The sequence below is a fragment of the Triturus cristatus genome, chromosome 6 (assembly GCF_964204655.1).
Source record: "Triturus cristatus chromosome 6, aTriCri1.1, whole genome shotgun sequence".
NCBI classification, from domain to species: domain Eukaryota; kingdom Metazoa; phylum Chordata; class Amphibia; order Caudata; family Salamandridae; genus Triturus; species Triturus cristatus.
This window is the reverse complement of record NC_140589.1, coordinates 1192739847-1192766133: the sequence shown is the minus strand read 5'-3', so window position 1 is coordinate 1192766133 and position 26287 is coordinate 1192739847. Positions and strand designations below refer to the sequence as shown.

The following is a 26287-nucleotide window of genomic DNA, read 5'->3' as shown; positions in this document are numbered from 1 at the left end:
TCTGCTTGTTTCTGGCCTCTAATTTACCATTTTCTTCTCATTTCTGATCTCTATTTTGCCTCTTTGTGCTTGTTATCGGCCTCTATTTTTACTCTTTCTGCTCATATCTGCTCTCTATTATACCTCTTTCCCCTAGCTGCTGGCCTTCATTTTGCCTCTTTCTACTTGTTTCTGACCCTCATTTTGCCTTTCTGCTCATTGCTTACCTTTATTTTGTCTCTTGTTTCTCATTTCTGTCCTTTATTTTGTCTTTCTGCTCATTACTGACCTCTTTTGCCTCTTTCTGCTCGTTTCTGATCTCTGTTACCTCTTTCCGTTCATTGCAGGCATTCATTTTGCCTCTTTCTGCTAGTTTCTGACCACTATTCTGCCTCTTTCTGCTCGTTTCTGACCCTTTAACTTGCTTCTTTCTGCTCGTTGCTGACTTTTTTTTAAACTTTTCGCCTTGATTTTGACCTTTATTTTGCCTCTGTCTGCTTATTTCTGACGTCTATTTTGCCTCTTTCTTCTCGTTACTGAACTTTATTCTGCCTCTTGCTGCTCGTTTCTGACTTTTCTTTTTTTTCTTTTGGCTCTTTGCTAATCTCTATTCTGACTCTGCTCATTTCTGATCTCTATATTGCTTCTTTCTGCTCGTTGCTGGCATTTATTTTGCTTATTTTCTTTTCTGATCTCTATTTTGACTCTTTCTGCTCGCTTGTTTGTGCTCATTTGTGATCTCCACTTAACCTCTTTCTCCTAGATGCTGGACTTCATATGGCCTCTTTCTGCTCGTTTCGTACCTCTATTTTGCCTCTTTCTGCTTTTTTCTGATCTTGATTTTGCCTCTCTCTGCTCCTTGCCGCCCTTTATTTTGCCTCTTTCTCCTAATTTCTGATCTCTATTTTACCTCTATCTGCTCATTTCAGATCTGTCTTTTTGCCTCTTTCTGCTTATTGCTGGCCTCTATTTTGCCTTTTTCTGCTTGTTGCTGACCTTTTGTTTCCCTCTTGCTGATCATTTCTGACCTTTAATCTGCATTTTCTGCTTGTTTCTAACCTTTATCTTGCCTCTTTCTGCTCAACGCGGATCTTCATTCTGCCTCTTGGTGCTCAATTCTGACCTTTATTTTGCCTCTTTCAGCTCATTGCTGATCTCTACTGTGCCTCTTTCTGCTTGTTTCTGAGCTTTTTCTTGACTCTTTCTTCACATTGCTGACATTTATTTAGTCTCTTTCTGCTAGTTTCTGATCTTTATTCTGCCTCTTCCTGCACATTTCTATCCTCTATCTTGCCTCTTTCTGCTCATTGTTGGCCTTTATCTTGCCTCTTTCTGCTGGATACTGAACTTTATTCTGCCTCTTGCTTCTCGTTTCTGACCTCTATTTTGCATCCTTTCTCTTCTTTCTGACCTCCATTCTGCCTCTTTCTGCTCGTTGCTGACCACTATTTTGCCACTTTCTGCTCATTATTGGCATCTATTTCGATTCTTTCCGCTCATATTTGATCTCTATTTTACCTTTCCCCTAGCTGCTAGCCTTCATTTTGCCTCTTTCTGCTCATTGCTGACCTTTATTTTGTCTTTTCTTCATTCGTGGCCTTTTTTTTGCTTTTCTGCTCCGTACTGACCTCTATTTTACCTCTTACTGCTCATTTCTGAACTCTATTGTGCCTCTTTCTGCTCATTTGCTGACATTTATTTTGCCTCTTTCTGCTCCGTACTGACCTCTATTTTACCTCTTTCTGCTAATTTCTGAACTCCAGTCTGCCTCTTTCTGCTCATTTGCTGACATTTATTTTGCCTCTTTCTGCTACTTTCTGACCACTATTCTGCCTCTTTCTACTCATGTCTGACCTTTTATCTTGCCTCTTTCAATTCGTTGCTGACCTTTATTTTTTACCTTTTGCCTTGATTCTCACCTTTATTTTGCCTCTTCCTGCTCATTGCTGGGCTTTATTTTGCCTCTTTCTGCTCATTTCTGACCTCTATTTTGCCACTTTTTGCTTGCTGATGGCCTCTATTTTGCCTCTTTCGGCTCATTTCTGATCTTTATTCTGCCTCTTCCTGCTCATTTCTAACCTTTATCTTTCCTCTTTCTGCTTGTTTCTGACCTTTATTCTGCCTCTTTCTGCTCATTACTGACCTTTATTCTGCCTCTTGCTGCTCGTTTCTGACTTTTATTTTGCCTATTTCGGCTCTTTGCTGATCTCTATTTTGACTCTTACTGTTCATTTCTGATCTCTATTGTGTCAATTTCTGCTTGTTGCTGTTTTTTTGGCCTCATTCTGATTGTTTCTGACCTCTATTTTGCATCATTCTGGCTTCTTTGTGCTCATTTGTGTTCTCTATTTAACCTCTTTCTCCTAGATGCTGGGCTTCATTTTGCCTCTTTGTGCTTGTTTCCGACCTCTATTTTGCCTGTTTTTGCTTGTTTCTGACCTGTAGTTTGCGTCTTTCTGCTAATGTCTGGTCTTCATTTTGCCTCTTTCTGCTCGTTTCTGACATTTATTCTGCCTCTTACTGCTCTTTGCTGGCCTTTATTTTGCCTCTTTCTGCTAATTTCTGACCTCTATTTTGCCTCATTTTGACCTCTATTTCACCTCATTCTCCTCGTTTCTGATCTCTATATTGGCCCTTTATGCTCGTTGCTGGCTTTATTTTGCCTCATTCTGCTCAGTTTTAATCTCAATTTTGCCTCTTTCTGCTCAATTATGACCTCAATTTGGCCTCCTTCTTTGTGTTTCTGATCTCTGTTTTGCCTTTTCTACTCATTGCTGACCACTATTTTGTCATTTTCTGTTCCTTTCAGGCCTCTATTTTTTTTTTTTTTTTTTTAATTATTTTTATTGCAGGAATTAGTAAATCGTTACATAATCGGCCAGCATTACATCTCAAGCCGGAGCATTGAAACACAACCCTCCGTCCCCCTCCGGAAGTTGCTTACACAGCCATTCAGCCCACAACCCTGGGGTCGGGCGGCGAAAGTCCATGGGGGCTCAGGAGGTTGTCGAGGTCGGCCCGGAGGATTCGTTGTCCTTCATCTGCTTTTCTAAACAAGCCTATAACTCCAAAAACACCCCCCCACCCTTGAAACCCCCCAATCCCAGAAAACCCTCCCCCCCCCGCCATCAGCGCGCGGCATCAACCGCAACCGGATCTTCTAGGGGATCCATGGGGAAAGCAATAAAGCTGAGAAGTGCAACCGTCTAACGGGACTCAGGGCGCGCTGCTTCCTCTCGTTCGGCATCGCCGGGGGCGCAATACTCCCTAAGGGCCTGCACGAGCATCTCCCACTCCAGCGCTGTCTCCTCGGCCTTCTCGTTACGCTGCCTCCAAGCTAGCTGGTATCTAAGCGTACTCTCCCCCGCCGCCCACTTCAAAAATTCGCTGTGCCACCGGCTCCCCGTCGGGCCGGTCCGTGCCTTCCAATTCCTGGTCACCTCCCGCTTAGCAAGGAGCAGCCCCAAATCGATGAATTTACTAGATATTTTATTCTTGGGGGTATGAGGGAACCAATGCAGGAGACCCACCGCCGCATCCAACGAAAGGGATCTCCCCGTCGTTTCCTCCAGGGTCTTCCCCACTTCCTCCCAATAGGCCGACAATCTCGGGCAGGCCCACAGCATGTGGAGAAGGTCCGCCTCCTGGGCCGGGCACCTGGGGCACTCCGCCGAGGCCGCCGCAAAATATCGCCTGATTTTCACCGGGGTCAAATATGCTCTATGGAGCACATAATAGTGGACTAATTGAAAGCGGGCGTGGCGTGTGCCCTTCCAGGCTCGCCGCACCAGCTGAGCCCAGGTCGTCTCTGGGATCTCCTTGCCAATGTCCTCCTCCCATCGGTTCCTCAGGGTGGTGAGGGGAGTCAGCCCCTCATTGAGCAGTCTACCGTAAAGGCATGTGACCGCCTTTACCGTGCCCGCAGACATCATCACGTATTGGCACACCGGGGATAAAAGGGGTTCCGCCTGCCCGGACCTCCAGTGCGCCTGGATCGCTCGAACAAGGGCCGAGTGCAGCAAAAAGTCGCCGCGGGGAATCCCGAAGCGATCAATGAGCTCCTGGAATGGCAAGATCGTCCCGTCCTCGTAGAGATCACCGATGATTTGCAGACCGGCGTCCTCCCAGGTCGCCAACCGCGACCAATCACCCCCATGGGGCAAAGCCGTTAGCATCCCCAGCGGTATTTCGGGTGCATACGGTGTTCGCTGGTGGCCCCGGGCGTGAGCTCGGTTCCAGCACAGGCGAACGGTCCGCTCCTCCATGGACAAGTCCTGCAAGGCCAATCGTTGCCTCATCACTATGAAGGAGAGAACATGCCTGGCCATACCCGTTCCCCTCCTGTCCTCGGGGCCCCGGAACTCCCGAGCGATCTCCTGAGTGAAGGTCTGGAGCTGCGCCGCTAAGTAATACTTTTCGAAGTCCGGCGCCGCAAGCCCACCCTCCTCCTTCGGCCTCATCAGGGTCTTGAGGGCCACCCGCCGGCGGCCCGAGCCCCAAAGGAATCCGACTATCATTGACCGTAATAGTCGAAACGTGGTCGGTGGGATCCAGATCGGTAGTGTCCGGAAATAATATAACAACCGGGGGAGCGCCACCATTTTAAGCAGAGCGATCCGCCCTGCCACCGAGAGCGGCAGCGTGGCCCAGAAGCCCATACTGCCTCGAAGTGCCCGGATGCCCCGGGCAATGTTCCCATCAAGGAGGCCAGAAGGTTCGTGGTAGACATACACCCCTAGATATTTGAAGCAGTCGGGTTCCCATCTAATCTCCCTACTTAAGGCAGGTGTAGGGGTGCCCCTGCGGATCGGGAAAAGACAAGTCTTAGTCCAATTCACTCGAAGGCCTGAGACCTCCCCAAACTCCGTGAGCGCCGTCGCAGCTCCATGTAGGGCAGCAAGCGGGTCTTCTAGGAAGAGCAACAGGTCGTCTGCGTATAGCGAGACGTAGTGCGGGCCCGACAGGGTCCACAGGCCCGCGTAATGGGCTCCCGACCGAAGATGCAACGCAAGAGGCTCCACCGCCAGCGCAAAGAGCAGTGGGGACAGCGAGCAGCCCTGCCTCGTGCCTCGTTCCACCGGGTATCGTGAGGAAATCAGCGGTCCCGCCCGAACCCTGGCTGACGCCGAGGCGTACAGCACCCTGGTCCAGCTGACGAAACCCTCCCCGAGGCCGAACCTCCGCAACACAGTGCAGAGGTAGTCCCATTCCAGGCTATCAAAAGCCTTCTCTAAGTCCACCGATAGGACAACCGGGCACGGGGCGTCCACAAGCGGTTCCCCAAGCAAGCGGCACAACCTGCGAATGTTCATGGTCGTGTTACGCCTGGGGATAAAGCCAGCCTGGTCCTCATGCACTAAGGAACTCATGTGCCCAAGCAGCCTCGTGGCCAAGATGCTGCTCAGTATTTTATAGTCCACCGTCAGCATCGATAAGGGACGGTAGGACCCCGGATCGGATGGGTCCCTGCCGGGCTTGAGGAGCGGGACCACCAATGCCTCACACATCGAGCCTGGAAGGCGCCCCAGCCCCCTCGCTTCTCTATATACCACCAACAACCTAGGGGCTAGGAGATCAGCATAAGCCGCATAGAACTCTACAGGAAGCCCGTCCAGGCCCGGGGTCTTATTTCTCGCCATCTTTTTAATGGCGCTACGGATCTCTCCCAGTTCTATGTCGGCCCCCAAGGTTTTCGCCACCTCCTGCTCCATTGTTGGAATCTCTAGGGGCCGCAAATAATTATCTAGCAGGTCAGGGTCTCGGACAGAGCGACTGCGGTACAAGCGCTCATAGTATTGCCGGTAGCAGCTCAGAATCGCAGGCTGAGTGTACACCAGGGTTCCGTCTGCCCTACGCATGGACGTCGTCAGTGAAGTCTGCCGCGTAGGGTTGGCCAGCCATGCTAACAGCGCGCTCGACCTATCCCCCTCCGCGATGGACCGAACCGTATAGGCTTTATAGTCAAAACAGCGGAGCCGTTCGACCTCCGCTGCCACCGCCACCCTCGCCTCCGCCGTGCGCGCCTGTAAGTCTGGGTGCCCTGGGCGGCGTAATTCCAACTCGCGGAGTTTCCGATCCGCTGTCTCCAGGTCTGCGAGGATAACTCGCCGCACACCGACCTGTTTAGATATGCAGTACCCCCTCACCACCACCTTAAAAGCGTCCCACTCTAGCGCTCTCGTGCTCGCGGTGCTACCGTTGGACGCGAAGTACTCCGATATCGTGTCACCTAGGTCCGCCTTGAAGACACTGTCCTCAAGGGTCTCGGGACGCAATTTCCAGGTGGGCACCGCAGGCACCCCAGGAAACCAGCGAAGGTCCAACAGGAGGGGGTTATGATCAGAAATGGTTCTGGTCAAATATTCAGACCGGACCGCCGCCGAAACCAATTCGGGCGAACCAAGAAATCCGTCCAATCGAACGTGCAATTCATGGAGGCTCGAGAAGTAGGAGTAGTCCCTAGTTGTAGGGTGTTGCGCCCTCCAAATGTCCGTTAGACCCCAGTGAGTCTGCCAGTCCCGACGGTCCCTAGCCAAACGACGAACTGGAGAATCAGGGAGAGGTGGATGCGAGCGGTCATTGTCTACATCCACTACGGAATTGAAATCGCCGCCCAGCAGGATGGGCCCGGAGAGGCAGTGGGCCAACGAGCCCGATAACCTGGAAAGGAAGGCAGTCTGGTCGACATTAGGAGCATACACACAGCAAACGTTTAGGTCTCTCCCTCCCAAAGTCCCCGAAATGGCCACGTAGCGCCCCTCTGGATCTATCACTGTGTTCGTGACCAGGAAGGGGACTCCAGCTCTAACCCAGATCAGCGCCCCTCTGGCATACGCGGAGTACGAGGTGCAAAAGACCTGCCCTCTCCATCTACGCTGTAGCGCCGCCCCTTCCGCCTTGTTCAGATGGGTTTCCTGCAGCAGCGCCATTTGTATCCCCCTTCGCACTAAATAAGCGTGGACCTTGTGACGCCTGGACATTGTATGAAGCCCCCGTACGTTCCAAGTAACACATTTCAGATTGGCAATCTCAGCCATTGTCCCATATCAGTCTCGCAAAGTCTCCCCAGCTGGGTCCCAACCATAAAAGGATATCGATCCTCATAGCACTGATGGCGGCCATTGTCCCCAAACAAAACTGAACAACCCAAATATTAATCAACTCCCCATCCACCCTCCCCAGAACAGGACCCAAATAGCACCATCTAGTTCCCATCCAAACCACACTCACCAACAACCCACTACACCCTACTAATCCTGCAGTCGCCACCACAGGAAGGCCTTAAGGGCCAGGTGCGGGCCGGACGGAGGCAATGGGCCCTCGTCGCCCAGGCCACCAGGACTAGAGCAAGCCCACAACAGTGTCACGAAAAGACCCCTTGGGGGCCAGTCCAGGGCACCCCGCCCATCCTACCCCGGTAGACAACAGCTCTTACCGTCACCCGCCATCCCCCCGCCGGGCCCCCACCCAAACTGAAGAAGCACACCCAGTTACCCCTGTCCATCCAGTATGTCCTCCACTGATTGTGGTGTGATCTCCGGTGTATGGCCACTGTCCGGTACAGATCCCTCGGAGTCCGTTGAACCTCCCTCGTCACCCGGGACCCCTTCCTCCGCCGTGGCATCGTCCCGTGACCCAGACAGCGCCGTCAGCACCTCCAGCACTCCCCTCCGCTCCGTCGATGTCTCCACAGTTGAGGGACCCCCTGATCGGCCTCCGCGACCTCGAGTCCTCCTGGATCTCCGCCTCTGTCCCGGCTCTGCCATCCGTCGAGGCGAAGAGCCGGGCCCACCGTTCCCCGCTCTATAGAGTTCGAGCCAGTGACAAACGTCCTCTGGGGTGTCGAAGAACTGGGTCTTGTCATCGACAATTACGCGGAGCCTCGCCGGGTAGAAGAGCGAGTACTGGATACCCTCACTCCGGAGCTCGCGCTTGACCGCCAGGAAGGAAAACCGTCTGCGTTGGGTTTCATAGGTGTAATCCGGGAAGATGTTCACCTGACTGTTCGCCACTTTGAATGGGCCATTACGTCTAGCGGCATTGAGGATCAGGTCCCTATCCCTGAAGTGCAGCAACCGCGCCACCACCGGCCGCGGGGCACGGCCCTGCTGCGGCGGCCCCGCCGGGACTCTATGGGCACGCTCCAGAGTGTAGAAGGAGGACAAACCCTCCGGGGCCACCGTGTCTCGGAGCCAGGCCTCCAGATACGCCACCATGTCGCCATCCTCGACCTTTTCCGGCAGGCCAACCACACGAATGTTGTTCCTCCTGTTGCGGCCTTCTGCGTCCTCCGCTCTCTGCTCGAGGACCGTGATCCGGGATAAAGCCTCCTTCACTTCCGCGGCCAGGGTGCGCTGCGCCGGCTCCAAGGTTTTCACCGAGCTCTCCACTTCCCTGACCCGGTCCGATAGTTTGCCGTGGTCCGCTCTGAGGAGACCCAGGCTCGTCGCCACCTGGGCAATGTCCTGCTGGAGGGCCGAGCGCGTGGTCGCTATCGCCTCCAAAACGCGGTCGAATTGCTGCTGCAGAGGTGCACCACCGGCCTCCTCTGGGCCTCCGCGTTCCTCCTTGTCCTGGGTCTCCAAGTCCGAGACGACCGGGGCAGTCCCCTTGGCACCTCTAGGTTTCCCCATGTCGCCGGCCGCTCCCCGTCCGGGTCCCGGAGCAGGCGTCCCCGAGTGTCGGCACCGGCTACGACTCCCTCGGGTGCTAGGCCTCAGGTCAAGTGCCGGAGATCTCCGTCTCCGGGGCCCGTTGGATCGTCCCAGCCGCGGCCCGTGCCACCACCTTGCCGTCCGGGGGCACCGTGGAGGAGGCGGGGACAATCGTCGCCGGGCCGGGCAGGCCCCCACGGCCGACCGAGTGTCACCAGCTCCACCGGACGACTCGCGGCTCCAAAGGGTTGCGCCTCCCATGGGAGTGGGCCAGCCAGGAGAAAGTAGCCAAGTACGATGCAGGGAGTGGGGCCACCGTCGGGATCTCCAGTTGTCCCAGCGTGGGATCCGCTATGGTGTGGGCCTCCGTTCATCCGAGTGCAATCCCTAGTAGAAGAGACCACTCTGACCGATGTCCAGTTTCAATCCCCGCCGGGAGACCACCTAGCAGGGGGCGCCCCGCCGTCAGCGACGATCCTCCAGTCTATCGGATCCGGCCAAGGGGACAAAGAAGTCCGGGCGCCATGTTGGGTCACACTCCGCAGTTCCCTTAACTGCGATCTGCACCGGGTCACCGCTCGTGCCGATCACGCCGGGGGCCCCGGCAGGTCTCCGTCTGGCCGGTCACCAAAATACGGGGGTCGGGGTGCCCCGTAGCCGCCGATTTACAGGATAATCACGGGCTCAGTCCCGGAGCCGAGCTCTCAGGCAACCATCGCCATCGGCGCCCAAGCCACGCCCCCTTTCAGGCCTCTATGTTACCTTTTTCTCCTCATTTCCGATCTCTATTTTGCCTCTTTCTGCTCGTTATTAACCTCTATATTGACTCTTTCTGCGCATATCTGATCTGTATTGTATCTCTTTCCCCTGGCTGCTGGCCTTCATTTTGCCTCTTTCTGCTTGTTTCTGACCTTAATTCTGCCTCTTTCTGCTCTTTGCTGACCTTTATTTTGTCTCTTTTTGTGCTCATTTTGGACCTCTATTTTGCCTCATTTTGACCTCTATTTCACCTCATTCTCCTCGTTTCTGATCTCTATATTGGCCCTTTCTGCTCTTTGTTGGCTGTATTTTGCCTCATTCTGCTCAGTTTTAATCTCAATTTTGCCTATTTCTGCTCAATTATGACCTCAATTTGGCCTCCTTCATTGTGTTTCTGATCTCTGTTTTGGCTTTTCTGCTCACTGCTGACTACTATTTTTCCATTTTCTGTTCCTTTCGGGCCTCTATGTTACCTTTTTCTCCTCATTTCCGATCTCTATTTTGCCTCTTTCTGCTCCTTATTAACCTCTATTTTGACTCTTTCTGCTCATATCTGATCTGTATTGTATCTCTTTCCCCTAGCTGCTGGCCTTCATTTTGCCTCTTTCTGCTCATTTCTGACCTTTATTTTGTCTCTTTCTGCTCTGTGCTGAACTTTATTTTGTCTTTCTCCTCTTTTCCGATTTTTTTGCCTTTTTCTGCTCATTTCTGACCGCTGTTTTGCCTCTTTCTGCTAATTTGTGACCACTATTTTGCCTCTTTCTGTTCATTTCTGACCACTATTTGGCCTCATTCTGCTCATTGCTGTCCTTTATTATGCCTGTTTCTGCTCATTACTGACCTATATTTTGCCTCTTTTTACTTGTTGCTGGCCTCTATTTTGCCTCTTTCTGCTCGTTCATGACCTCTCTTTTGCCTCTTCATGCTACTTTCTGACCTCTATTTTGCCACTTTCTGTTCATTGCTGGCCTTTATATTGCCGCTTTCTGCTCGTTTCTGATCTCTATTTTACCTCTTTCTGCTTGTTGCTGGCCTTTATTTTGCCTCTTTCTGCTCGTTTCTGACCTCTATTTTGCCTCATTCTGGCCTCCATTTCACCACCTTCTCCCTGTTTCTGAACTCTATATTGGCCCTTTCTACTTGTTGCTGGCTTTTATTTGGTCACGTTCTGCTCGTTTCTGATCTTTGTTTTGTCAGTTTCTGCTCATTGCTAGCCTTTATCTTTCCACTTTCTGCTCGCTGCTAAACTTTGTGCGTCATTCTGCTTGGTTTTAATCTATTTTTGCTTCTTTCTCCTCATCTCAGACATCAATTTGGCCTCCTTCTGTGTGTTTCTGATCTCTGTTTTGCCTCTTACTGCTCTTTTCTGACCTCTATTTTGCCTCTTTCTGCTTGTTGCTGGCCTCTATTTTGCCTCTTTCTGCTCGTTACTGACCATTATTTTGCCACTTTCTGCTCGTTTCTGGCCTCTATTTTACATTTTTCTCCTAATTTTTGATCTCTATTTTGCCTCTTTCTGCTCGTTATTGGCCTCTGTTTTGACTCTTTCTGCTCATACCTGATCTCTATTTTACCTCTTTCCCCTAGCTGCTGGCCTTCATTTTGCTCCTTTTGGCTATTCCCGACCTTTATTCTGCCTCTTTCTGCTCTTTGCTGACCTTTATTTTGTCTCTTTTTGCTCATGGCTGGCATGTATTTTGCCTCAGCTAGTTTCTGACCACTATTCTGCCTCTTTCTGCTTGTTTCTGACCTATTATCTAGCCTTTTTACTGCTCGTTTGCTGACATTTATTTTTTACCGTTTGCCTTTTATTCTGACCTTTATTTTGCCTCTTTCTGCTTATTTCTGCCTTCTATTTTGCCTCTTCATACTTGTTACTGATCTCTATTTTGCCTCTTTCTGCTCATTGCTGGTTTTATTTTGCCTCTTTCTGTTCGTTTCTGACCTCTATTTTGCCTTTTTTCTTGTTGATGGCCTCTACTTTCTGCTCATTTCTGATCTTTATTCTGCCTCTTGTGCTCATTTATACGCTTTATCTTTCCTCTTTCTTCTCATTGCTGACCTTTATTTTGCCTCTTTCTGCTCGTTACTGAACTTTATTCTGCCTCTTGCTGCTCGTTTCTGACTTTTATTTTGCCCCTTTTGTCTCTTTGCTGATCTCTATTTTGCCTCTCCTGCTCATTTCTGATCTCTTGCGTCTTTCTGCTCTTTGCTGGCATTTATTTTGCCTCTTTCTTCTCTTATTTGATATTTATTTTGCATCTCTGCTAGTTGCTGGCTTTTATTTTGCCTCTTTCTGCTCATTTCTAAACTCTATTTTGCCTCTTTCCGCTCGTTTCTGGCCTCTATTTTGCCTCTTTGTGCTTATTTTTGATCTCTATTTAACCTCTTTCTCCTAGATGCTGGGCTTCATATTGCCTCTTTCTGCTCATTTCAGACCTCTATTTTGCCTCTTTCTGCTTTTTTCTGACCTCGATTTTGCCTCATTCTGCTTGTTTCTGATCTCTACTGTGTCTCTTTCTGCTTGTTGCTGACCCTTATTTTGCCTCTGTCTGCTCATTTCTGATCTCTATTTTACCTCTATCTGCTCATTTCAGATCTCTTTTTGCCTCTCTGCTCTTTGCTGTCCTTTTTTTGCCTCTTTTTGCTAGTTTCCAAAACTCTATTTGGCCTCTTCCTGCTTATTGCTGGCTTCTATTTTGCCTCTTTCTGCTCATTGCTGATCTCTATTTTGCCTCTATCTGCTCATTTCAGATCTCTTTTGGCCTCTCTCTGCTCTTTGCTGTCCTTTTTTTGCCTCTTTTTGCTAGTTTCCAAAACTCTGTTTGGCCTCTTCCTGCTTATTGCTGGCTTCTATTTTGCCTCTTTCTGCTCATTGCTGATCTCTATTTTGCCTCTTTTTGCTAGTTTCCAAAACTTTATTTTGCCTCTTTTTTGCTAGTTTCTGATCTTTTTCTTTGCCTCTTTCTGCTCGTTGTTGGCCTTTTTTGCCTCTTTCTCCTTGTTCCTGACCTCTAGTTTACCCCTTTCTGCCCATTGCTGATCTGTATTTTGCCTCTCTCTGCTAGTTTCTGAGCTTTACTCTGCCTCTTTCGGCTCGTCGTTGTTCTCTATTTTGCCTCTTTCTGCTTGTTTCTGACCTGTATTTTGCTCCTTTCTGCTCATATCTGACCTTTAGCTTTCCTCTTTCTGCTCTGTGCTGACCTATATTTTGTCTCTTTTTCCTCAATTCTGGCCTTTTTTGCTCCATAATGACTTCTATTTTGCCTCTTTCTGCTCGTTTCTGATCTCTATTTTGCCTCTTTCTGCTCATTGCTGGCATTTATTTTGTCTCTTTCTGCTAGTTTCTGGCCACTAGTCTGCCTTTTCCTGCTCGTTTCTGACCTTTTATCTTGCCTTTTTCTGCTTGTTTGCGGCCCTTTATTTTGCCTCTTTCTCCTTGGATCTGACCTCGATTTTGCCTCATTCTGCTAGTTTCTGATCTCTGCTGTGTCTCGTTCTGCTTGTTGCTGACTGCTATTTTGCCTCTTTCTGCTCATTTCTGATCTCTATTTTACCTCTATCTGCTCAATACTGATCTTTTTTTGCCTCTTTCTGCTCTTTGCTGTCCTTTTTGTGCCACATTCTGCTCATTTCTGTTTTCTGTCATGCCTCTTCCTGCTTATTGCTGGCCTCTATTTTGCCACTTTCTGCTCATTACTGATCTCTATTTTGCCTCTTTTTGCTAGTTTCTGATCTTTTTTTGCCTCTTTCTGCTTGTTCTTGGCCTATTTTTGCCTCTTTGTCCTCGCTCGTGACCTCTAGTTGACCTCTTTCTGCCCATTGCTGACCTGTATTTTGCCTCTCTCTGCTAGTTTCTGACCTTTACTTTGCTCCTTTCTGCTCATATCTGACCTTTATCTTTCCTCATTCTGCTCTGTGCTGACCTTTATTTTTTCTCTTTCTCCTCGTTTCTGACCTTCTGCATGTTTCTGATCTCTATTTTGCCACTTTCTGCTTATTGTTGGCCTATATGTTGCCTCTTTCTGCTAGTTTCTGATCTCTATTTTACCTCTTTCTGCTAATTGCTGGCCTTTATTTTGCCTCGTTCTGCTAGTTTCTGATCTCTGTGTTGCCTGTTTCTGCTCATTGCTAGCCTTTATATTGCCTGTTTCTGCTCATTGCTGGACTCTATTTTGCCTCATTCTGCTAAATTCTGACCTCAATGTGGCCTCCTTCTGTGAGTTTCTGATCTCTGTTCAGCCTCTTTCTACTCCTTGCTGGCCTCTATTTTGCCTCATCTGCTCATTGCTGACCACTATTTTGTCACCATCTGCTACTTTCTGACCTCTATTTTACCTCCTTTTACTCGTTTCTGATCTCTATTTTGCCTCTTTCTCCTCATTGCTGGCATCTATTTTACGTCTTTCTGCTAATTTCTGATCTCTATTTTAATTCTTGCTTCTCACTGCTTCCCTTCGTTTTGCCTCTTTCTGCTCATCTCTGACCTATATGTTACCTCTTTCTGCTTTTTTCTGATCTTAATTGTGCTTCTCTCTGCTTCTTGCTGGCCTTTATTTTCACTCTTTCTGCTCATTCCCGACCTCGATTTTGACTCATTCCGCTCGTTTCTGGCCTTTATTTTGTCTCATTCTGATAGCTTTCGATCTCAGTTTTCCCTCTTTCTGCTTATTTCTGACTTTTAATTTTATATTGCCTGTTTCTGCTCATTGCTGGACTCTATTTTGCCTCTTTCTGCTTCTTTCGGCTCAATTTCTGACTTTTAATTTTGCCTCTTTCTGCTCATTGCTGACCTGTATTGTTTCTCTCTCTCCTCGTTTCTGACCTTTATTTTGCCTCTTTTTACTTGTTGCTGGACTCTATTTTTCCTCTTTCTGCTCGTGTCTGACCACCATTTTGTATCTGTCTGACCTATATTTGACCTCTTTCTCCTCGACCCTGAACTCTATTTTGCTTCTGCTCGTTGCTGGCTTTTATTTTGCCTCTTTCTGCTTGTTTCTGATCTTTTATCTTGCCTCTCTCTGCCTATTCTTGACCTTTATTTTTTCTCTTTCACCCAGTGTCTGATCTTTATTTTCACTCATTCTGCTCATTGCTAGCCTTTATTTTGCCTATTTCTGCTCATTGCTGACCTCTATTTTTCCTCATTCTGCTCGGTTTTCATCTCTGTTCTGCCTCTTTCTGCTAATTTCTGACCTTTTATCTTGCCTCTTTCTGCTCATTACTGACCTTTATTTTTTCTCTTTCTCCTTGTTTCTGACCTTTATTTTTCCTCTCTCTGCTCATTTCTGACTTCTATTTTGTCTCATTCTGCTCGTTTCTGATCTTTTTTGCCTCTTTCTGCGCGTTGCTGTACACTATTTTGCCTCTTTCTCCTCATTTCTGATCTCTATTTTACTTCTTTCTGCTCGTTTTTGATCTCTATTTTGACTCTTTCTGCTCTTTGCTGACCTTTATTTTGCCTCATTCTGCTCGTTGCTGACCACTATTTTTCCTCGTTTCTGACGTCTTTTTTTGCCCCTTTCTGCTGTTTGTTGGCCCTTATTTTGCCTCTTTCTGCTAGTTTCTAATCTCTGTTTTGCCTCTTTCTGCATGTTGCTGGCCTTTAATTTGCCTCTTTATCCTCATTTCTGACCTCTAGTTTACCTCTTTCTGCTTGTTTCTGATCTCTATTTAGCTCTTTCTGCTCCTTCCAGGACTTTATTTTGCCCTTTTTTGCTCATTGCTGCTCTCTATTTTTCCACTTTCTGATTACTGCCGGCCTATATTTTGCCTCTTTTTGCTCCTTTCTGATCTCTCTTATGCCTCTTTCTGCTCCTTTCTGACCTATATTTTGCCTCATTCTGCTCAGTTTTGATCTGTTTTTCCTCTTTCTCCTTGTTTCTGACCTTTATTTTGCCTCTCTTTTCATTACTGACCTCTATTTTGCCTCTTTCTGCTCGTTTCTGATCTCTATTTTGCCTCTTTCTGCTCTTAGCTGGCCTTTATTTTGCCTCATTCTGCTCGTTTCTGATCTCTGTTTTGCCTCTTTCTGCAATTTGCGGGCCACTATTGTGCCTCTTTCTCCTCATTTCTGATCTCTGTTTTACCTCTTTCTGCTTGTTTTTGATCTCTATTTTGACTCTTTCTGCTCTTTGACCTTTATTTTTCCTCATTCTGCTCGTTGCTGACCTTTATTTTCCCTCTTTCTGTTCGTTTCTGACCTTTATTTTGCCTCTTTCTGCTCCGTTCTAACCTTTATCTTGCCTCTTCCTGTTCTGCTTGTTGTTGACTTTATCTTGCCTCTTTCTGCTTGTTGCTGACCATTCTTTTTTCTATTTCTCTTCGTTTCTGGCCTTTATTTTACCTATTTATGCTCGTTTCTGATCCCTATTTTGCCTCTTTCTGCTCCTTGTTCGCTTTATTTTGCCTCTTTCTGCTCGTTTCTGATCTCTATTTTGCATCTTTCTGCTCTTTGCTGGCTTTTATTTTGCCTCTTTATTCTCGTTTCTGAACTCTATTTTGCCTCTTTCTGCCAGTTTCTGATCCCTATTTTGCTTCTTTCTGCTCGGCGCTAGCTTTTATTTTGCCTCTTTCTGCTTGTTTTCACCTTTATTCAGGCACCCTTGAATTACTTTCTAACCATTTGCCCCGGAGGGATGGCAGTCCTCATGGGTGGGGGTCCATCATGGGCACCCCCTGAATACTTAAAAATCAATGCCCCAGGGAGTGATGGTCATGGGGGCTTCATAAGCCATAGGAGGGGGGCCTGTGTGCCCCCACCTATTTTCCGATATGACCCCAGGACATGGCTCACCCAAGGGTTATTTAAAGCAAGTGAGGGAGCCTGCACTTGTTTTATTGCCCACGAATATCGCAAATTCACTGCATTCTTTTAAAAAATGCTTTAAAGCCATAGCTGGGTCTCAGGGGGACCCCAAGATCATGTCTTGGGGGGCCGGGTATTCCTACCCCTCTTCTTTTTTTTCCACATTTTTTGAGGACTCAGTTGAAGCCAAGTCCCAAGATGGCTGCCAACACTTCCTTGTCAATGTGTTGGCAGTCAATCGGAGCTCTGCATTTACCTGCACAAACTGTCAACAACTACTGAACAGATTGACATCAAATAACAAAAAGCTAGCTTGTCCAGTGGTTCAGGCTGCAAGTGTGTCTAAAGAGTCTATCGGAATTAACATGGGAAGCATACTTTTATTACCCCCTCTTTTCCTCAGCCCCTGTTTGACATTTCACCCTGAAACCTTCTGTGCACACTAAAAATCACTGGCCCACTGTTTTGGGAAAATCTAGTGAAGATTTGTCAAACTGTATCAAAGTTTTAGGTAAATCTAAAAAAATGCTTTCCTATGGAAACATGGTCCTAACTATAACTACCTACTGGCGACCGCCAGTAAAAAAAAAAAAAAAGAATATATATATATATATATATATATATATATTCACAGAAAAAACCATAGGTTTCAGGCACGTTATAGTTAGGAATTAGCATTTAAAAAACCTCAGAAATTCACTGAAAAAACCATAGGTTTCAGGGGTGTTATAGTTAGCTGGACTTTTCACTTGTACAAAACCATTGAAATTCCCCCGTTATAGTTAGTTCAGCTAACTATAACTCGCGCGCCCGCAATGCACTGCTGATGACGTCACATATTACATCACTCATGACATGGTCAGTGACATCACTCATGACATCACTGATGACATCTCAAATGACATCACTGATGACATCACTGATGACATCATCCAGTGAATGTCTGTTTTTCTGAAAATTAAATATGTTTTATATATGTATATCTCAAGGTCGATGGAAGAATAAATGGGTATATAAGTGTCTAAATGGATGATTTGTTTTTGAAAAATTGATTGTGTAACTGACTGATTAAGTGTATCATAGTGAATACATGGCTTAGTAAGTAATGTTTAAATATGAAAATATCTGTATCAGTCTCTCACTTTGTGTATAAGTGGCTGCATGGGTTGGTGAGTAGCTACATGGGTGTCTATATAGGTTATTAGTTGGTTTTTTGAGTATCAGTCTGAGTGTCTGCATGGTTCGGTGGGGGGTATTACGTAGTGCATAGGTGCATGAATGAGTGACTCACTGTTTGTATGTGTTGAGGACAGCATGTGTGCAGGACTGTATGGGTGGATGAGTGTGTGTATGGGTGTGTTAGTAAATGAATGACTGTCTCAATAGTGTCTTTATGAGTAACTACATATGTTTTAAACTTGTATATGTGACTATTGGTGTATATAAGTGAGTATATGTGAGAGTGAGAGATTGAAAGAGTTCCTGTATGAATAAGTATGTGTTTCTATAAGTGATTATTTAAAAGACTAAGTATGTGTAAGTTTCCGTAGAAGTAATTGTGGTGGTGTGTGTATAACTGTATATGCAAGTAAATGTATGTTTGATTCTTTATTAGCATGAGTGACTATGTGTGTGAGTAACTCTATGGATGAGTGGCATTGTGTAACAGGATGTATAGGTGTATGAGTACATATGATGAGTGAGTACATGTATGAGTGACTGTATAGGACTGTTGGTGAATGAGTGGATGTGTATGTGGATCTTAGAATTACTGAAGAGGTTGTTGTAACTGGTATTTGTATGTCCATTGTTTTGAAAATTTTAGTCTCTATTTTTGAATGTGTGTATCAAAGGTTATATTAGGGTGAGAGGAGGTCTGCCACTCTATCACAAGGATGATGTCATCAGTGATGTCATCAGTGATGTCATTTGAGATGTCATCAGTGATGTCATGAGTGATGTCACTGACCATGTCATGAGTGATGTAATATGTGACGTCATCAGCAGTGCATTGCGGGCGCGCGAGTTATAGTTAGCTGAACTAACTATAACGGGGGAATTTCAATGGTTTTGTACAAGTGAAAAGTCCAGCTAACTATAACACCCCTGAAACCTATGGTTTTTTCAGTGAATTTCTGAGGTTTTTTAAATGCTAATTCCTAACTATAAAGTGCCTGAAACCTATGGTTTTTTCTGTGAATTTCAAAGGCTTTTTAAATGCTAATTTCTAACTATGCCTACAGAGATAGGACATGTGAAGAAAGAAGAAAAAATGCACAGAAAGAAAAAAAAGAAGTGCAGAAAGAAGCAACAGAAGTCCTCAAAGACGAAGAAAAGTGCAGGAAGAAGGATAACGTGCAGAAAGAACAAAAAGAAGAGCAGAAAGAATCCTTGTTGCAAAATCATCCTGTACCCTCAACTTTTTCAGACGGATACTGGTGGTAACTGAGTCTGACTAACCAGTCCTAGAGCCAGTGCTATGTTAAAAGACACTTAGAATACAGTGAAAACACCTACATACACTAGGGAACATAATGCGTTGGGGTCCCCCTGTGATTAGCATGACCTCCTCTGTAAGCCCCTAGTATATAATAGGACAGGGGGATTAAAACTACCTCTTAAAACAGGCCACAGGGCGTTTTTGCACACGTTAACTCAGGCCCCGTCCCCTCCCTTCACCACTGTGTAAACACGCCCTGTGTCCGTTTTTAGTTGGGAGATTAAGTTCATTTGAATCCTGAGGGTCCCTAGGGTCCAACTAGCCCACTAGGTACCTCCAATAAGTGCCACAGAGCTGCGTTGCAGAGAGGTGTAAAAAGTGGCACAGCCTGGACCACCTCTCTGCAATGCAGCTCAGTGGCGCTTACTGGAAGCACTTGGTGGGCTAGTTAGCCCCCTGGGGCCCTCAGTATTGAAGGGAAATTATATCCCCAATTTAAAACGTGCCATAGTGCGTCCCTGCCTTCACCACTGTGTAAACGCGCCCTGTGGCTGTTCTAAGTTGAGAGATTAAGTCCCCTTGAATCCTAAGGGTCCCTAGGGTCAAACTAGACCACTAGGTACCTCCAGTAAGCGCCACAGAGCTGCGTTGCAGAGAGGTGTAAAAAGGGGCTTGGCCTCAGAACACCTGTCTGCAGCGCAGCTCCCTGGCGCATACTGGAGATGCCTGTTGGGATAGTTGGCCCTCAGGGACCCTCAGTATTGAAGAGGAATTAATTCCCCAACTTACAACTCGCCAGGGGGCGCGTTTTCAGAGTGCTGCAAGGAGGGGTGTGGCCTCCGGCACGATGCCAGTCTTTTATTTATTTTAATTTTTTAAGAAGGGGGGCTGTGTGGTTCCCCTTCTTATCCTAATTTATTGGCCCTGATGACCCCATCCCCCAGGGCCTGTCTCCTAATTATATTTTTTTGACCCCAATCCCCAGGGCCGGCCATTGTTTTTTATTATTTTTTGAAAAATATATATTTATAGACACACCTAGGACATGCTGGACAAACCGTACGTACCTATCACCATGACGATTTGAGTGATATTCATTAAAAGGCGACTATGCATACAATGAATCCACGTGGAATGTATTTACACCACTAGTGAAGCTCTGACATGTCTGATGCCCTACCGTGCCTAATCCCGGTAGACACCCTTGTCGTTTATTTATACAAACATGGGTAGCTATTGACGGGCACATTTAATACACATGCACACCAAGCCATTCAAAGGGGATTCGACAAAAATTAGACCAAAACTATGTAAGAAACCCCCCTCACGGTTAATAAAACACACATCCACTGCCGGTTGTGTAATACTTTTTATTTTACTCTCTGGAAAGGGGACGAACATCACTTGAGAGTCACAGCGCGCTCCTGGCAGAGCCCAATGCTGTGTTACACCCACCATTGCCTGCCGAGTGCCACACACCTCTGTGTTGTATTCCACCAGCTAGTGCATATGCTATGACACTCTCTAGCCCATGTGCACTGTAACATCACCCCGTGAATATGTCATGCCACACTTGTCTTCGCACGGGTCATATTGCCCCATCTAACGTGCCTTCCTCGATGCCTATGTTATAACGCACAGTGCTATGCCATACATATTACAATCTGGGATCCATATCTTTGTCACAGTGCATATGCAACGTTACACTCCCCAGCACATATTTTATATTACAACTTTAGAGACTAGTTAGGTTACACAACACTGCCCTGTGCATATTACACTCCAAGGCGCACATCGCAGAGCACGCGCTAGTGCCTGTGCTATCTCGCGCTCTCCAATGAATCTGTCATTGCGCACAATGTATTGCATATTATATTTCACGCCCGGTTCATCTTATATCACACTTTTTGGTGCATAGTTTATACCATACACTATATCTAGTTTTCATTTGCAATCGTGCTCTCAGGACTATGTTCTATATAACACTGTGTTCACCTACCCTTTTCACGGGCATTACATTTTGCGATAGGGGGTGGAGGGTCAGGGGGTGTTTCTGCCAAGTGAGCCCGGAGTCACAGTCACAAACGTCCTCTTCTTCCTAAATAAAAGTGAGATTATGCTGCATACTTGTTCATATTTTAAGTAGTTCGCACAGACACACGTTTTAAAAACAATAAAGTTCCTAATACCCGCCTTCTCTGAACAGTTAGCTTGCTGCCCCATCCCCCTCCTCCCTATCCTCTGTTGTGTGAATCCATGGACTAGCATCCTCCCTCCTGCCATGCATGGTCTGATGTGCTGCCACTGCCCTCAATTTAGTATGATGTACCAGTCCCCTCCTCCTGCCCTCCATTGCCCAATTATATGCCCCATCATTGACCTCCTGCTTAAACTCTGTGCTTAGCTTGCTGCCCCTATTCTCCTTCCCCCTGCCCTCCGATGTCTTTGTGCATGCCCCTGCTCCATCCTTTTTGCCCACCATGTTCCATGGACCTGCCACTCCTATCTACTCTGAGTGTTCTGTTGAGCTGCCACTCCCCTCCCACCTGCCTAGCATTGTCAGATGACTGTAACCTGTCCCTGCCACCTCCACCCTGCCTGTCCACATGCCATGCCCCTATCCTCTTCCTCCTGTCCTACATGGTCCATTGTACTGCCACACCCTTCTGCCCTCCCTGGTCTGTTGTGCTGCAACTGCTCCTCCTGCCTGCCCCGTGCGGTCTGTTGTGAGCCCCCTTCCCCTGAACTTTCTTGTCTGTGCACAGGTCCTGACCATCCCTTCTATCCTCCATTGTCCTTTGTGCATGCCCCTGCACCCTCCTTCTTGCCCATCATAGCCATTGTGCTGCCACTAACCCTCCCACTTGCCATGCATGGTTACTGTGCTGCCATGGCCCCTCCCACCTTCCCTGTGTGGTCAGTTAGCTGCCCCTGACCCCCTCCCACCTTCCCTCCATGGTCTGTGTGTATGCCATCACAGTCTCACTGTTGCTCTTCATGGTGTGTCTTGCTTCTAGTGCCCATACTGACTGACCTCTATGGCTATCTTGCTGCTCCTGCCCCTTTGCCCCCAGCCCTCTGTTTACATGTGCAGACCCCTACTCCCTCCCTCCTGGCTTGTCTGTTCCATTGTAATGCCCCTGATCCGTCCCTCCTGCCCTTTATGGTCTGTTATGCTGCAGCTTTCTCTCCTGTCTGTCCATTATGGTCAGCTAGCTACCATTGCCTCTTGCCCCTCTGTTCTCTGTTGTCCATGTGCATGGTCCTGTCCCCTCCCTCTTGCTTTCTATGGATTGTTGTGCTGCACTCCCGTCCTGCATGCCCTGTGTGGTGTATTGTGCTGCTGCAAACCCTGATGCCTGCCCTGCAGGGTCAGTTTGGTGCACCTCTCCATGTCCCTCCTGTCCTCTGTTATCCAAGTCCATGTCCCTACCCCATTTCCTTCCATGATCCAATGTACCATACTTGCAAACATTTTGAACTTGGTTAGAGGGAGATTTTGAAAAAAAACTGTGGTATTGATTTTCCCCTTTGAGTTACATTGAAAAAGAGCAGATTGTAGACAGGAGACAGATCAAATAAAGCCCATTTGAGCTTAAAAACATTGGACGTTTCCTGGCTGAATCGGGTCTGTTGGCATGTATGGTTGTACTACCATTGCCTCTTCCTTCTGCCCACAATGGTCTATTACATTGCCACAGCCTCTCTTGCAAGTCCTGTATTGTTGGTTTGTTGCCCCTGCCCCCGTTTCCACTGCCCTCCATAGTCTGTTGTGCTGCCACTGCCCTTCCTGCCTGCTCAGTGTGGTTAAATTGTTGCCTTTGCACCCTCCTACCTGCCTTCAATTTTCAGAGTCCGTGCCCCTGGCCTCTGCCTCTCAACAGTATCCTAATGAACAACTAGATTGCTAACATTCTATATTTATTACAAAAGTGTGGGATGCCTGACGTCATCTTGATGTAATCAAAACTGTAATACCTAGAGCATTTCCTTTAGAAATTACATATATGAGAGGGTCTTATTGGCATCAAAATTATGGTTAGTGCTCTAAAAGACTAAAATAAGGACATATTTTCTGAGTTTTCAAATAGCGACAAAGCACTTTTAAATTATTTGTTATCTTTATGTTTTTTTATCCAGTTGACCACTTGATTAAATGTTGCACTTAGGGGAGAGGATGTGGTGTTACTTCCAGAACTGCAGACTTTGCAACTGGGGAACCAGGTTGGAGTTTCTGCTTCAGCTCGACATTCTGTGATCCTGGTCAAATCACTTAGTCTCCCCATGTCTACAACCAAAATGAATTTGTTCTTGTGTGATGTAACCAATGCTCATGTAAAGCACTCCAATACCTGACACGTCTGCACTATATAACACTGCAAAAACACAAAATAATAAGTATTTTGCACACTTCTGTCATTGGGCTATATTTGGGCTACATCTGGGTGATTTTGGGCTACATTTGTGCTCTTTTGTCTCCGGTGGCCATCTTGGGAGATTTATTTGTTATGAAATTTCCGAATTTCCTCATGTACTGCAGTCTCCTCAGTAGGAAATGCTTTCAGTTTCTTACTTTGATTCCATCATGAAGGTATTCAGATATGTCACACATTTGCCATAAATTCTGAAAGTTAGCACTCTAGTTACTCATTAGATCACTGTAGTAAAACTACTGTTCACCATGGAAGTCTGCTCCTGGTATTAAAAGTGCATGTTTCAGTCTGCATGTCAGTATTTTTTAATGAAATAGAAGAGGATTTGAGAAGTCACTCAAAATGTGCCCTCATTTTCTTTCTTCAGCATTAATCATAATGTCTATGGCAAAATGAACCCCCTCATTGTGTTCCTTTTTAAATTAAATGTTTTAAGTGTTACCAGTTTATTCCAATCAAGATGGCTTCAGGTGTGCCATACTTTTGTCATAATGAAGACAGTAAGCGCTCTAGTTGTTTTTAAGAACACTCCAGGACATTCTGTCATTGGGCTATACTTGGGCTACATCAGGGTGATATTTGGGCTACATTTGGGCTCTTTTGTCTCTGGTGGCCATCTTGGGAGACTTATTTGTTATGAGGTTTCCTAATTTCCTCATTTACTGCAGTCTCCTCAGTAGGAAATACTTTCAGTTTTTTACTTTGATTCCATCAAGAAGGCATTCAGATGTGTCACACATTTGCCATAAATTCAGAATGTTAGCACTCTTTTTGCTCATTAGATCACTGTAGTAAAGCTACTGCTCACCAGGGAAAACTGCTGCTGGTATTGAAAGTGCATGTTTCAGTCTGCATGTCAGAATTTTTTAATGAAATAAAAGAGGATTTCAGAAGTCAAAATGTGCCCTAGTTTTTCTTTCTGCAGCACTAATCATACTTGTTATGGAAAAATGAACCCCCTCATTTTGTTCCTTTTTAAATTAAATGTTTTAAGAGTTACCACTTTAATCCAAGCAAGATGGCTTCAGGTGTGCCATACGTTTATCATAAGTAGGACTGTTAGCGCTCTAGTTGTTCTTTGGAACACTCTGGGAAGCTGCAGTAGAACACAAAGGAATCAACTGACAGTCTCTGCCCTTGTTGGATGTACATGTTTTACTGAGAATGTCAGACTTCATTCTCACATGACTGAGAAAGATAATGTGAATTTACAGAAAATAAGCTCTCAGTTTAGCTTATAGATCACCTTCCAAACCTCTGTGGGAAAAGCATGAGAAAATATTTTTCTCTCAATCATGATATCCCAGCAGAAGGCTTTTTCACATGGTGAAATCACCTTAGAACATACCACAATTCCTAAAATGAGTATGGTACCATCAACAAATGATTTATAATGTAACTAAAGTCTTAAAACCTTCTATTAACTGCAATGCTTTTTAATGAGGTGCTATCATGTATATTGGTCCCAAGATGGCTGCCAACACTTCTTGGCTGAAGTGCTGACAGCCAATCAGATCTCAGGATGAGATGTGTGGTTAGGCTCCGCCCACATATATATATGATTTTACTTTTGATTTTCTCAGGAACTACTGAACAGATTGACACCAGACCTGCAAAAGGCACTTCCCTGAGCTGAGGACTACCTCTCTGCCAAATTTCAAGTAATTCTGTTCAGCTGTTCGGGCTTTACCTTGGACTATTTATTTATTTATTTATTTTGAGATTTATAGAGCGCCTGGTGACCCGAGGGCATCCCCGCGCTATATGAGTGTAAGATCCAGGACGGGCGGAAACCAGGAACTATTTGGGGAAGAGGAGGGTTTTGAGTTTTTTGCGGAAAAGTGCGTGACTAGATTCCAGGCGCAGCAGGCGAGGGAGAGCGTTCCAGTTAGAGGCGGCCTTAACCGAGAAGCGGCGGCCACCGGTACGCGACTTTTTGAATCTTGGGACTGTGGCCAGATGTTCGTTGTCCGAGCGAAGGTTTCTGTGAGCTTTATAAGGTGTAATCATATCTTTGAGGGCGGCAGGTCCGGCCCCATTGATGAGTTTGTGCGTGATGCACATGGCCTTAAACTCAACTCGCTGTCGGACCGGAAGCCAGTGCAGAGATTTAAGGGCCAGTGTAGTCGGGGCTCTGGGAGGGAGGTTGAGAATAAGTCTCGCCGCGGCGTTTTGTGCACGCTGGAGTTTGGCCAGGGTGGAGTCAGGAGCGCCGAGGTAGGCGGCGTTCCCGTAGTCCAGACGTGCTAGGATGAGCCCTTGAACTAGAAGTTTCCTAGACAGGGGTGGTAGGAGGGGGAGGATTTTACGAATTGAGCGGAGAAGGCCAAAGCAGATCCCCGCGGTCTTGACTGCCTGGGTCTTCAAGGAGAGGTCCTGCTCCAGCCAGAAGCCCAGTGTTTTAATTTCTGTCTTAGGAGTGGGGATGTCCCCGAAGGAATCCGGCCAGACTGAAGGAGGGACGGAGGACCATTTGTTGCCCAGAAGCATGATTTCTGTTTTTGTCCCGTTCAACTTCAGCGAGGATTCACACATCCAGGTGTGTATGTCTTGAAGGCAGTTAAGTAGGATTTTAGGGTTATTGTCCAGCTGGGAAAGAGAGACGACGAGTTGGGTGTCGTCAGCATAATTGACTATTTTTATCTCATAGGGGGTAACCACATCCTCTAACGGGGCCATGTACACCATGTACACTAAAGGTCCCTATGGAAAATTGCATGGGGAAAACGTGTTTTGGGACCCCCCCTTTTTCTCAGCCCCCGCTTGACGAATGAGAGTGAATCAAATATATTGTCTCCTGGATTATCTTTTAGCCTGGGAAGTGATTTTAATTATGCGCAAAGTCGCATCGATATGTATAAATTTGTGCGGAAATTGAAAGTGCACAAATTTTACCTGATGCAAGGACTGACTAGAAGTAAACAAATTGTGGTACAAACAGATGCAAATAAGAGCCCTCCAGTACTAACAGCAGGTGATATGGGGCTATTACAGGACCTTCAACAACTGCAACATCCAAGATTCAACAGGATATTAAAAGGGCATATTGACTCAATTCAAGCCCAAATCAACATTTTGTCCAATCATGTTACGGGACAATATTGACGTTTTTCACGACAAGGTTTCTCAAGAATTGAAAACCTTGTATAAGAAACAGGGAGAGATCAAAAAACGCTACACTGCCCAAGACAATACATATTACAAGCTGATGAAG

The 26287-nt window shown here is 46.7% G+C and overlaps 1 protein-coding gene across 4 annotated transcripts in view; it reads left to right on the top strand.

Annotated features, from left to right (window-relative positions):
• The window catches only part of SMOC2 (SPARC related modular calcium binding 2), a 1475178-nt gene that overhangs the window by 114230 nt on the left and 1334661 nt on the right, over positions 1-26287 (top strand). The window lies entirely within an intron of this gene.